A 12,811-nucleotide genomic window follows, 5' to 3' on the forward strand; every position below is an offset into this window, starting at 1 on the left:
TCTCTCCTAATAGGTAGTTTAACTCTGCCTCTCTATTGACTATAGACTCGGTCGTAAAGATAGACGATTGGGAATAAACTACACCGTCTCTGTTTTGCCTTATCAGAAAGGTCGATTTAAGCGCCTTGTGTTGGGGTTTCTATATCCTATTGGAAAGTGCCACTGTTGTTTACCCAGGATTCTCCTCCTTACACTATAGTTGCACTGGAGCAATTGAAACTGCACGTTTGTGTGTGTGTGTGTGAGTGTGTGTAGTAATTGCATAGAGAACTAGTTGTAATTGGCTTTAAGTTGTCATAAAGCCTGGTGTAGCGGTCTTATCCACAGTGAGCAGGGGGGTTGCTTCACATTGGGCCAGCAGCTGCTGTCATGATAGGGATTTAATTGCTGGCAGAGTTATGGTATGAATATCCCTCACTGCTCAATTATCAGTGCAGTGAAACAGCAGACCGGTGGACAAACTGGAGCGTTGCTGTTGTTCAAAAAAGAACAGGGCACATTTCAAATGCATTCAGGTGTTGGCGAGTACACCACTAGGCTATGGAGTCTTCAGTTGTGGAAAGAACATTTCAGGAGGAGGATTCTCTATGGAACTTCAAGAGCTCAAAGAAACTGATCCAATTTCCTTTTGAATTTCCCTATTCCCTATGCCCTAATAGCTGGTATTGCCCCCTTTGGCTGTAATAACATCAATTAGACGTTTCGTGGGAGTACGCTTTTTTTTCCCACTCCTCCAGAATTATTTCAGCTGTGTGATGTTTGAGGGGTGTCTTGCATGCACAGCCGTTTCAAATCACTCCACAGCATCTCAATAATATTAAGATCCGGACTTTGACTTTGTCCTACAGTACACCTGTATGTACCGTGATGACATTTTACGATTGTTGGAGACTTCTTTAAGCATCTTGTGGTCTGCTCTTGGGCTGAACTTGCTAAGACAGCCTAACCTAGCCATGTTGGCAGTTCTTTTATATGTTCTCCACTTATTATTTTCCAGACGGCGGAAAGGCTGATTTCTAATTGTTTGGAGATCTTTTTAAATCCCTTCTCAGATTCATACACATCTACAACCTTCTTTCTGAAGGCCTCGGAGAGCTCTTTTGATCTTGCCATGGTGATACCACTCACTTCACTTCAACAATCAAGTGCAAACCAAACTAAATGTCTGAGGTTTAAATAAGACCGGCTCCTTCAAAATCCTCTCTAACGATGTTCTTATCATTTGCACCTGATGTAGTGCACAATTCTAATTTTAGGCATTTTAATTAATAATAAATGTCAGGGTGTCACTAACTTTTTACTCACAAGGAAATTGCATTTCATACATGTATATTCATTTCATTTTACAGATAATTGTACACATATTTATTTTCTGTTTAGTTATATTACCTTTATCTCTCAATATTGTTCAAATTAAGATCAAATGTCCATATGCTGAAATATGTTGAAAAAGACAATGGTTTTCATCTTTTTCACATGACTGTACCTGGTAATATTTCCATTTATTTTACACAATGGTAGCAATTTCAAAGGGGGCGGCTGTGGCACAGGAGGTAGAGTCGCTGTCTAATGATCACAAGGTTGGCAGATCAGCGATTCGAGCCCCGGCTGGCCACATGTCATAATTTAAAATTATTACATGTCGAAGTGTCCTTGGGCAAGACACTGAACCCCTAAATTGCTCCCAGTGAGCGGGCCAGCGCCTTGCATGGTAGCTTGCCGCCATTGGTGGGTGAATGTGTGTGTGTGAATGAGTGAATGAGAGGCCGTTGTAAAGCGCTTTGGAGTAGCAAAAAAGGCGCTATATAAGTGCCGTCCATTTACCATTTACTACTGTACTCAGTGAATCCCAAAGACATGGATGTTATTACTAGAAGTATGTATAGATACCATTGTACAATGCAGTATAAAAGTCAATCCCAGGTATTTAGTGGCCAGTGATGTAGACTGTAACATCTCGTCTCTAAGGTGGACCATCCCGTCTCTAAGGTGGACCATCATCACCAACAAGAGCAGCATCCGTACCTGGAGCAAACTCTACTCCTTCGAGACCGTTGATGAGAGTGTGAGTAGACCTTTGCTGCAGTTGTACCGTCCTGTCATTTCCTTTGTCACCAGACTTAGTGAGACTAAAGAATGCAACCTCAGTCTGCTCCGACATAGCGCCAGGTTGCTCTGATGTGTAGAGGTAATGTAGAGGTAATTGAAGCTGCTCCCCCGTTTTCTGACAACAACAGACATATCTGAAACGTCATTTCGCCTAGTCTAAACTCTAATTTAAGATATCTGTAATAACATTTCGACTAGGCAGAATTAAAGATATCACCAATTTGAGATATCGATCATTAAAATGAATTTCAAGATATCTAGAACTTTATAATAGATATCTACAATTAAATTATGACTATTCCTAATTCCAGTTTGAGATATCTACAACTTCATTCAAGATATCTTCAACTTAATTTAAGATATCTTAAAGGACAATGTAGATATCTTGAATTAATGGGAATTAAAGATATCGTGAACTGGAATTATGACTAGTCAGAATGAAACCGTAGATATCTGAAACTGTAATTACAACTAGTCATAATTCAGTTGCAGATATCGGCAATGTGAATAGCTGATATCTACAACTGAATTGTAGATATCTGTAATCAATAACCCCATACACTTGAATGGCAAAATAAATTGAATCTTACTAGTCCAAATATAATTACAGATATCTAAAATGTGAGTTTCGATTAGTCAAAATATAATTAAAGATATCTTGAATTTGAGTTTTGACTAGGCAAAAATGATGTTGCAGATATCAGTAATGAATATCCATTGTAGCTAATCATGTTAAAACGGCTTGCCATAATCCACCACAGCAACCGTCATTGCTTCTGCCAACACTCATCAAATGCTTTGCTGCTCCCGCCAATATCATGAGATACCTCCATCATGAGCATCGTCATGCAATACAATTCTACTAATCATAATGACGTTTAAGATATCTGCAACTATTATTCTGACTAGTCAAAACTCAATTACAGATATCTCTAACTGTCGTTTTGACTAGTCAGAATGACGTTATAGATATCTTGAATACAAATTTAGACTAGTAAAAATCGAATTACGACTAGTCAAATGTAGCTAATAAATGTTAAAATTCAGTGCATTCTTGGTTGTAGCCTGGTCTATCCATCCTCCGCGCACTCATTCAGCAATAAGTGCGCCAAAGCAACCATGGCTCAAGTTCAAGCAGTCGGTTTTGGTACTACTGGAAGAAAGAAAACAAGAGTCTATATATGGACGCATTTTAATTATATCGCAAATGAAAACAAAACACAATGCACTGCCGCCATAACAGCTGAGAAACTATGTGGCTTCAAAATAACGGGGAAGAACATCACAAACCTCAAGAGGCACCTGAAAGTACACCAAAGTGCTACGTTAAGTTAGCTAGCGTTGCTAACTGTCACTAACGAATGTCAACTAGTTATTAGCCCTACCAACATGAAGTCAACTTCATAGGCCAGTCGTAGTTGTGTGTAGTCAACTGTAGTCTAGTGCTAGATAGTGTAGGATCAGGTCAACTTGGATGGCTTCGTTAGTCATGACTGCAAAAAAACGTTAGTTAGCTGGCTAGCTAACGTCAGCAAGCTCTAGTGTTAGCTAGCTGAACCCATTGCAGACAGGCCACGCGTGACACAGGGTCTCCGCGGTGTCTTGAAAAGTATTAAAAGTTGATGGATCAATTTTGGGAAAATCAAGACCCTTAATAAGTATTAAAAAGTCTTAGCACGATTTTATGAGGTCTTGAATTTTGTAGGTATTTTTCTGAATTAGACTCTCTGAGTGGTCTCAGTGGCGTACCGCAAAATCCCGAGGCCCCCCCGCAAGGTGGCGGCGGGGGCCCTTTCGCAACGGAGGTAAAAAAAAAAAAAGGCCGATGCGTTATTGACGTTGCTAAATTTCGCAATATGCACTCTACATTCTAAATGCTTGACTTAGCAAAAGGTACAAACAAGTGAGAGCAATAACTAAAACCAAATGGTAGACCAGATCAGTAGAATATATTATCAGTAGAAAAGTACAATAAATCTTTATTTCTTTTAACAAAGTGTGGTGTGCACAGCAGCGCGATATCTGTAAACATACAAGCTGTGTAGACTCTCCGCTAAGGGTTGCCAGATGGGATTGAGAATTTCCAACCTAACCAATCTAAAAACTTCTAAATCCACCAAAAACCAGCCCATCTGGCAACCCTGTCTCCGCTGCATCAGAGTCTACTTGTTGCGTAAAATTGGCCAGGGTTAGTCAAATCCTTTGTTGGACATCTCGTTTCTTAAGTCCTGGTATATTGTGGCATTTCTTTACTGTTTGCCATCTGGTCTAGGAATACCCAGGGAGACGCAGACAGCAGAAGTAGAATAGAATAGTAGAATAGAAAAAGAAACAGCTATAGCCTAACCATGCTGAATTATGTACCTGTATGATGCACTGACAGCCTGTGACTGTGAACCTGGCCGGACCCTGCCCTTCTGCCTGAGTTTGAGTATGATGCTGCCCAAATAAATGTTATTGTTTAGTGCTGTACGCTTTCGTGGTATTATATTGTGTGAATTATCATCTGTATGTTGTTTTTCTTTCACTCGACTAACCGCCGAGATAATACTTGAGACATGTACTTCCGTAAACATACATTTTTTATTAGATTTTTTTTACAATATCGGACCGACAGTCCCACATAGCGGCTATAATGTCCGAATAGAGAATCTACCACCACCTAAAGAATGCTTATTGTACTTTGTATTGTATTTTCGCTTGCTCATTTTCCTTGTGTCTCGCTGCCTACGTGTGACGTCAAAGTCATGTTGCTATTGGATACGGCTAACTATGTATATATTTTTAAATATAGGCCTATATATTAAAATTAAGGTTGACACAATGAAGGGCCACTTATTTTCTTTGTTTTATATATTTTTAAATTTAAATAAATAAATAAATAAAAAAGTTTGGATCCAATGTTAGGGGGCCCCCTAGTGGCTGGGGCCCCCCCGCGGTGCGTCGCTTGCGGGCCCGTCCGCTACGCCACTGAGTGGTCTAGTCTATTGCAAACTAAACCTGTTAAGTTAAAGGTGTCACTGGTGTAAACGGTTACAGCTCCAAGTGGCGGTGAGGTCTGGAAAAATATTGACAAGCGAGGTCTTTAAAAGGTCTTAGAAAGGTATTGAAATTAACCTCAAGATTCCTGTATATTTGCAATATGACAACCCTAGTTGACTATCTGTGCAGTATAGTACAGTGGATTGTGTACATAGCCTTTATTGATGTAAACCAGCTCCTTACCTTCTTGTGATTTTATGCTTTTATGCTTTTTCTAAAATGTTTTTTTTTTCCCTTTCCTAACACCAGGGGAGCCACCCCTCCTAAATTTCGTTGTTTGGTACCTGTACTGTAGCAATGACAAATAAAGTCCATTCCATTCCATTCCATTCCATATACCCTGTGACATTAATCAAGAAATAGTAGGCTACGTGCACAGTGGTGCCAACAAGCCAGCTGATTACATCGCCCCTGGTTATCAGATTGCACAGTAGTTCATATGGAGGATCATTTGATTGGCTGTAACGCCAAGTAGTTGTATTGTGCTCACATCATTTGAATCTTCAGAATCTTAACTTTTTTATTTTCTTATGTTCTAATGACAATACTGTTGCATTGCTTTAAAATTATTATTTACATTAAATTAATTGAAATTCATCTGTAGTCATATAATAGGAGATCTGTATACAGTATATTTTTTGAGACTAATTGTATCCACTTCCTCTATTTTCACCGGTAGATCCCAGACACAACAAGACCACAAAAACAGCAACCTGCTTTAGAGAGGAGGACAGGGTCTATCCCAGAGCTGTTATTTACAGAATCAAAATATGAAGCAGACTCGGTAGAACAGCGTACTAAAGAAGAGGCTATCGCCAAGTGGATTGGACGCACTGGCCTACCTGCCCGTTCGGTTGAGGACGAAGACTTCATACAAATGATGAAGACCATCGATGAGAGGCTGACCGTCCCCAAAAAAACAAAAAGATACTATTTAGTTGCAGAACTTTACAATGCAGAAAGACAGAAATTCAAAGATAAACTTGCCACAGCAAGCAGAATAACAATTGAGCTGGACGTGATACGGATAGAAAATGGACTAACGGCGCCGTTCCTTGCCATTAGTGCATGCTACTTTTGCACTCAGCAGAACAAAGCGGAACACATACTGTTGGGACTTAAGCAGATCTCCCACTCTGCAGAGTGTATGAAGACATGTGTCGACCAATGCACAGAGGACTGGGGAATACCAAAAGAAAAAATTATGATGATAACGGATAACGGGAGCAACATGGTTGCAGCATTCAAGGATGAGGAAGATGATGATCCCAGCTCTGAGGAGGAAGCAGATCTGTATGATGGAGAATCTGAGGATGAGGATGAAGAAGAGCAAAGGTACATTATTTTAGTTTGTAGACGTTTTAGTAGCAGGCTAGATAATGTCTGTCACTTACTGAGCTACGTTTGAGTATTTAGTATTTATCCCTTATGGCGTTATGATGATGTGTGTGTTAATACATTATTGTGATTGCATGGTGTTGCTCATGGCAATTGATTTTCCCTTGGATGATTAATAAAGTGCCTGTCTTCTCTCTCTATGTCTGTGTCTGTCTTCTAGATCTAGGTATGGAGCCATAAAGACGACCCCCTGTGTTGTACATACGCTGCAACTCGTTGTGAACATGATCCAGAAGGAACAAAGTGTCAAACGGCTCCTTGACAAAGTTCGAGTAGTTGTCAGGCTCTTCCGCAAGTCGTTCTTCAAGTGTGGACTTACTCTGGTCAAAGACTGCCTCACTAGATGGTCCAGCTCATACCTGATGATCTCCCGCCTTCTTGAAGTGAAGGAATCAATTATCAAATTTTCACCAATTATCCAGGTTGTTGATGGGATGGACTGTCTCCTGCTGAGTGAGTGGCAGAAGCTGGCTGCTCTGAGAGACCTGCTCCTCCCCTTCGCAGAGCATACCAAGATGCTACAGAGTGACACTATGTCCCTGTCCCTGGTGGTGCCCGCCCTCTTGGACCTGAGTGCTCACTTGTCTGAGTTCCCCCTCAACACTGACGACAGCGACCTAGCTGACCTGGCGCAAAAGATGAAGGCAAAGATGCAGGAACGCTTCAGCTGTTTCCTTGATCCGAGTGATCCTAAGTTCTCACCCCTCGCCACTGCTGCATGCTTCCTGGATCCGACCGTTTCACCTGAAGCCCTCATTGAAAATGATGACCAACAAATTCAGGAGCTTCTGAGAAGAGCAGAAGACTACATTTCTAAAACTGTGTCACCAGTAATACGGGAGGAGGCGGATGATGATGCATATAAGGTGAAGGAGGAGGAAGAAGAGAGAAGAGAGGCACCAGAGACAACCCCATCAAAGCGACCCAGATTTAGTTTTCTGTCAAAATCACATGCAAGCCGGAGACCTAGCCTCTCAAAGCCCAGTGTCTGGCAAGAGATAAAGAAATACAAGGAGCAGCTTTCTCAGCCCATAAACGAAAAGAGTGCTTTTGACTTTTGGGCTGCACAGGGTTCTACTGCTTACCAGGCCCTAAAACCTCTTGCTTTTGACCTTCTGGCAATGCCAGCATCTCAAGCATTTGCTGAGCGAGTTTTTAGTGTTACAGGCGACCTCACCCATGGTCATCGAAATAGAGAAAGCCTCATTTTACCGAGATAAGTAGCCTAATTCTCACAAGCAGCAAAGCAGATAGGGGCAGCTGAGAGGTTATTTGTTTTTGAAAATTAATCCATAAATGACATACTGGTTGGGGGTTTGGGTGTGGAAAGTCAACAAGTTGAGAGAGACGTTACAGTATGTGGAAAGATGATGTATTTACTTAAAACCAGAGGCAAATGTAAAATGTAAATGTTTTTTCAAATGTTTTTGCAAATGTTTTTTCTTCTTCATATTGACAGAATGTGATATGTACAGAAAGTTAGGTTCACTTTAAAGCCCTGTTGTATTTGACATGTTAATTTGACCGTATGTATGTTTTCATGAAGAGCTATGCCCAGTATAACTTAGATGTGTCACATATGGCACATGGAGTTACAGTGACACAGAGGTGAAGGCACTGCTGTGTTTACAGGCCGACCTAAGTAGCAGGTCTGTGACAGTACAGTCTTTCCCCTGCTTCAGCACATCTCTATCTAATCACACAATGTAAAAAGTTTAAGATGGACAATAAATAGCCTACCGATGGTAGTCAAAGAAAGAATGTTTCGTTTCTTCTTGTTGGAGTAAAGCAACATATCAGTTAACACTTTTATCTGTGCAATATACTGACCTTAGTAGTAATGAGGACAACACAGCAGCATTGCATCGATGGGAGAGAGAGACTAGCTAGATATCCAGCTACGGTAAGAATATTACATAAACAGTGAAATCAAATGTTGCTGTAAGACTTATTATATATATATATATATATATATATATATATATATATATATATTATATCTGTTGAAACCCCAGCTTACTTGATATAACCCATCAATTTCCATCCAATTCCCAACACCTGTCTTGTCTTTACTTCAACACAGCACAGGGCATAGCATGTCATACTCCAGCTTACTATTTTTAATAACTTCCTCCTAGACCTATCCTATGAAGAGACATCTAATGGACAATTTGGGTACTGCAACATAAGATAAGATATACTTTAATGATCCCCTGGGGGGAAATTTGGGAAAACTGGACTATAATGCTGTTTTAGACAACACAGGAAGAAGGGAAGGCAAGGAGTTGAATGTCGCTATAAGAGGGACTATTAAATGTGACTAAAATGCAGGGGTGCAAACTGGTGATGGCCCAAAAAGGTGACAACATTTGTTTTTGGCCTGAAAACAAAGAACATTTATGAAAATTGTTGACCTATTTTGAGGTTAAAACGGCTAAAATGTGACAAGTTTGCACCCCTGAAAATGTAATGAATTCCGTTGACTAAAACTAGACTAAAATGTTATGAGTTTTCGTCGACAAAAACTAAGAAGGATAAACTTGACTAAGTGTGACTAAAACTGGGGCGCTTAGGTGGCGTAGCGGGTCATCCCTCCTCTCTCTCTCCCATCCTTCCTGTCTAAATCTCTACTGTATCTGTCAATAAAATGAAAAATATGAGTGGGACTGCCCCACTCAGAAAAAATAAATAAAACTAACATGCATTTTCGTTTAAAGACTAAGACTAAATCTAAAATAGCTGCCAAAATTAACGCTGGTGTTTTTACCATGAAATCTTTATTTAATATTTGTTATCTGCCATAACAGGTTTATATTGACCTATTCCAGATGTTGGTTTAGAGGGAATCATGCGTGTAGTAAGAAAACTAAATGACAACCTTTTATAAATGACTCTCCTGGTCTGACAATGTCTGTGTGAACTGTGTTGATTCACAGGGGGAGATCAGAGTCACTGCTTTCAACAAGGAAGTGGACAAGTTCTTCTCCCTGGTGGAGACGGGCAAGGTGAGTGAGCCCTTAATATCAATGATATTCTGCCACTGTTGAAGAAAAAAATGGAAATTCAATAACATGTGTTGGTAGATCCAGTCGGTTCTTCATTTCATGTACCCGCACCATGACGGCAAAGGTAGCGACTGTATTTGATTTCTTCTGACCCGAGGTGTCATGTGACCATGACCTCTCCTGGAACATTTTGAACATACTTGTCAAACACATGTACAGGTTTTCTCTTCAGTCTCGACAGTCCCTTACCGGTAAGACCAGCTTGCACTTTATAACTCAATTAACCCCTAATCCTTCTCCCAGCATTTTCTGACTCGAGGTAACAACTGCTGCCAATGACTTTCCCCCGGATTCAATTTGTGCCCTCTGCCCTCCAAAGATAAATAAAGAAATGAATCTATCTCCCTGGCGTGTCGTGATATTGACAGGTCTGTGAGCGGAGGTTGTCTAGCTCATTGGGATGACTCTCCTATGTCTCTGTCGGGTAAATGAAGGAGGGCGGGGGAGAGAAGGAGAGAGAAGGAGAGAGAAGGATGGAGGGAGTAAATGAAGGTGGTAAACAGAGTGGTTAAAATGGTTTTGTTTAGCAGACTCGGGAGTTAGCGAGTCTATTTTCTGGTGTTTTAGAGATGTAAATGTTTTATGCATGTAAGTGTAGTATTTTCTGTATACCAAGATATTTTGTTTTAGCTCTTATTTTGGCCAGAGCTATTTTGGAGGTCTTGTCTTTACCCCCTGTACTGCCAGTAGCTCAGAGAAATGGCCCCTCTTGTAGAGGTTCTGGGAGACAAACAAGTTGAGTTAACATGCAGAAAAGACAATAAAACAACTGTGAGATTATAGCACTCGAAACATAAAAAATAAAAAAAACACTTTCAGATTACACGTACACTCTTAAATGTACGTTACACTCTTGCTGTCAGTTGGACATTGTTTAAGGCCAGTTTAGTTGATCCAACAATGATAAAAACCAAGCACACATCATACTAATAAAGAACAAATGTACATGCAGTGTACATGAATGGCATCATCAAGGACAAATCTAGAACCAATTTCCAGTGTGGTATTATTACGAGATGGCTCGGCAGGATGGGCAACACGGTTGTACACAGTACGGCAGCGAAAGAAAGGCCCTGTACTATCTCTCCACTGTACTTTAGTTTCTTCCTTCTTCTAGCATTACGACTGCCCAAGGCCCCTGTCCCGAGCGTAGATGACTTTCTCCTGCTATGACTGGTGGATAGATGATTCACTTACTTAGACACATGTATTTGTTTGAAGTCTCTTTGGATAAAGGGCGTCTGCTAAATGCGAAAAATGTAAATAGTAAGTAATGTAAAATGTGACTATCTATGTCATTATTGCAGTTGACGGTAGCTAAGAAGCGTTAAGACTGGGATGTGTTGCTCTCATCCCCTATCTCCCCCAGGTGTCCTACATCTCCTCCCCTATCTCCCCTGGGTGTACTACATCTCCTCCCCTATCTCCCCGAGGTGTCCTACATCTCATCCCCTATCTCCCCCAGGTGTCCTACATCTCCTCCCCTATCTCCCCCGGGTATCCTACATCTCCTCCCCTATCTCCCCCAGGTGTCCTACATCTCCTCCCTATCTCCCCTGGGTGTCCTACATCTCCTCCCCTATCTCCCCTGGGTCTCCTACATCTCCTCCCCTATCTCCCCTGGGTGTCCTACATCTCATACCCTATCTCCCCTGGGTGTCCTACATCTCCTCCCCTATCTCCCCCGGGTGTCCTACATCTCCTCCCCTATCTCCCCTGGGTGTCCTACATCTCCTCCCCTATCTCCCCCAGGTGTCCTACATCTCCTCCCCTATCTCCCCCAGGTGTACTACATCTCCTCCCCTATCTCCCCCAGGTGTCCTACATCTCCTCCCCTATCTCCCCCAGGTGTCCTACATCTCCTCCCCTATCTCCCCTGGGTGTCCTACATCTCCTCCCTATCTCCCCCAGGTGTCCTACATCTCATCCCCTATCTCCCCCAGGTGTACTACATCTCCTCCCCTATCTCCCCCAGGTGTACTACATCTCCTCCCCCTATCTCCCCCGGGTGTCCTACATCTCCTCCCCTATCTCCCCCGGGTGTCCTACATCTCCTCCCCTATCTCCCCCAGGTGTCCTACATCTCCTCCCCTATCTCCCCCAGGTGTCCTACATCTCCTCCCCTATCTCCCCCAGGTGTCCTACATCTCCTCCCCTATCTCCCCTGGGTGTCCTACATCTCCTCCCCTATCTCCCCCAGGTGTACTACATCTCCTCCCCTATCTCCCCCTGGGTGTCCTACATCTCCTCCCCTATCTCCCCCAGGTGTCCTACATCTCCTCCCCTATCTCCCCCAGGTGTCCTACATCTCCTCCCCTATCTCCCCTGGGTGTCCTACATCTCCTCCCCTATCTCCCCCAGGTGTACTACATCTCCTCCCCTATCTCCCCCAGGTGTCCTACATCTCCTCCCCTATCTCCCCTGGGTGTCCTACATCTCCTCCCCTATCTCCCCCAGGTGTCCTACATCTCATCCCCTATCTCCCCCAGGTGTCCTACATCTCCTCCCCTATCTCCCCCAGGTGTACTACATCTCATCCCCTATCTCCCCCGGGTGTCCTACATCTCCTCCGCTATCTCCCCCAGGTGTCCTACATCTCCTCCCCTATCTCCCCCAGGCATCCTACATCTCGCGGGGGACGTTGAAGGTAGCCGACAAGCAGTACACGACTCTGAAGAACGACTACGAGATGACCCTCCACGCCGACACCTCCATCGTACCCTGCGACGACGACACTCAGGACCTTCCCATGATGCAGTGCGACTTTGTGCCTATCTCCGAGCTGGAGAACAGAGACAAGGATGCCATCGTCGGTAGGAAACGGAGCGTGGGGGGTGGGGGGTGGGGGGGGAGGAGGAAAGATAGGAGGGTAGAGAGACAATTGATTTGTAGATAGGAGGATGGAGGACAGATAGATGGAATGCATAGATTACTTATAGATTACTGGTAAATTAAGATAAATGGTCTTTAGGAAACGAACTGTGGGTAGGTGGCCAATCGCAGGCGTGGAAGGAGTGGGATATGGACAAGTCAGGGTCAGAAGGAAAGTAATTTAGACAGACAGTGGGAGAGATTAAGAGATGAGAATGCCTCATTCCCACAGCTCGTTTAAAAGTCTGCTCTGCACCCTCTGCATCGCCCTCCCTCCTTATCTGCCAGGCAGGTAAATTGTGACCGTCTCGGTAAAGATTGGGTTT

The 12,811-nt window shown here is 42.8% G+C and overlaps 1 pseudogene across 1 annotated transcript in view; it reads left to right on the plus strand.

Moving 5' to 3' along the window:
• The window catches only part of LOC308174445 (replication protein A 70 kDa DNA-binding subunit-like), a 31,040-nt pseudogene that overhangs the window by 5,128 nt on the left and 13,101 nt on the right, over positions 1–12,811 (plus strand). Inside the window, exons 5-7 of the transcript in view lie at positions 1,990–2,065; positions 9,486–9,554; positions 12,232–12,427. The product of the transcript in view is annotated as a replication protein A 70 kDa DNA-binding subunit-like (transcript). The remainder of the gene's footprint in view (positions 1–1,989; positions 2,066–9,485; positions 9,555–12,231; positions 12,428–12,811) is intronic.

This window comes from Nansenia antarctica (genome assembly GCF_963989245.1).
Source record: "Nansenia antarctica genome assembly, chromosome: 20".
Classification (NCBI taxonomy): domain Eukaryota; kingdom Metazoa; phylum Chordata; class Actinopteri; order Argentiniformes; family Microstomatidae; genus Nansenia; species Nansenia antarctica.